Source organism: Monodon monoceros, unplaced genomic scaffold (assembly GCF_005190385.1).
Source record: "Monodon monoceros isolate NGI ecotype Baffin Bay Population unplaced genomic scaffold, NGI_Narwhal_1 Super_Scaffold_6, whole genome shotgun sequence".
Lineage (NCBI taxonomy): Eukaryota > Metazoa > Chordata > Mammalia > Artiodactyla > Monodontidae > Monodon > Monodon monoceros.
This window is the reverse complement of record NW_021703783.1, coordinates 55,180,533-55,181,778: the sequence shown is the minus strand read 5'-3', so window position 1 is coordinate 55,181,778 and position 1,246 is coordinate 55,180,533. Positions and strand designations below refer to the sequence as shown.

At 36.4% G+C, this 1,246-nt stretch overlaps 1 non-coding gene across 1 annotated transcript; it reads right to left on the bottom strand.

The window, feature by feature from the left end:
• Positions 1–675: 675 nt before the first annotated feature.
• On the bottom strand, positions 676–782 carry LOC114886264. Its single transcript, XR_003791272.1, has one exon. It is a non-coding gene; the product is annotated as a U6 spliceosomal RNA (small nuclear RNA).
• Positions 783–1,246: the final 464 nt, after the last annotated feature.

Genomic DNA, 1,246 nt, shown 5'->3' with positions numbered 1-1,246 from the left:
AAAAATGAGGATAGTAAACTAATGTCAGCTTAGTAACAGATAAAAGGTAATTTTCTCTCCTTGATTTTTTTTCCCTGTGAATTTTCACAGTACTTCCTAACCCCAAACAGATCATCGTTGTTGTTTTAAAGAGGTGTCCAAGGGAGAAAAATGTTTCTTGGTCAAATTCTTTCCTTTCAGAACTGTTGACAGTTTAATAAATCTTATAACAATTTCCGGTTCTTTCCTTTCCCGCCAAAGAAATATTTAAGATATCTTTGAAAAACTTTTGTGTGTTAGTCCCACAGATTATCTCTAAAATATATAGCTGTGAATCAGACTTTCAAATCAGTTCCTTCTTTTCCCTACTGTAAATGGTAATGTAATTCTTTAGTATTCTTTGGACACTAAATTTCCAAGTCCCAGACGCTACTGGTTTTTTTTTTTTTTTTGATGGTGGCTGCAGACATTTTAATAATAGTTAAAAAAAAAACAAAAAAACAACAACAGGAAACGACCTTACTGTCCCTCACCAGGGACAGGCTTAAATCAACGACAGTCCCCTGCCAACAGGGGGACCGAGGCAATACACCTTCCATAGGAGTGAAATTTGACTTAGTCAAAATGATCTCTGATGGCTGTTTCCTCGGGTGAGTAGGAAAGGCAGGAGTTGGTTTGTGCTTAGGAATCCTGCTTAAAAATATGGAACGCTTCACGAATTTGCGTGTCATCCTTGCGCAGGGGCCATGCTAATCTTCTCTGTATCGTTCCAATTTTAGTATATGTGCTGCCGAAGCGAGCACCGCTACTGGTTTTTTATACCCACCTATCGAATCAACAAATCCTGCTTATTACAGAGATGCCTCTAGAGAATGCTGAAAAAAATCTTATTGCTTCTTTGCTCCATGGAAGGAGCTACCTTCTATTTTGTGCAATTCCCTACAAAGAGTAGATTTAAGAAACAAAACTCACCTTTCAAAGTCAAAATCATGGTGCTTACCAGAGAAATGTGGCAAAGTCCATGGCCAACATGCCACTTTTTCTTCCATTCTAGGAGCAATGGCAGAAGTGAATTTTAGTTTCTGACCTAATAGTTGATTTGCTTTTTCAGGTAGTTCACTTTTTTAAAAAAATTTTTTTATTTTATATTGGAGTATAGTTGATTTGCAAAGTTGTGTCAGTTTCAGGTGTACAGCAAAGTGATTCAGTTATACACATACATATATCTATTCTTTATCAGGTTGTTTTCTCATATAGGTTATTACAG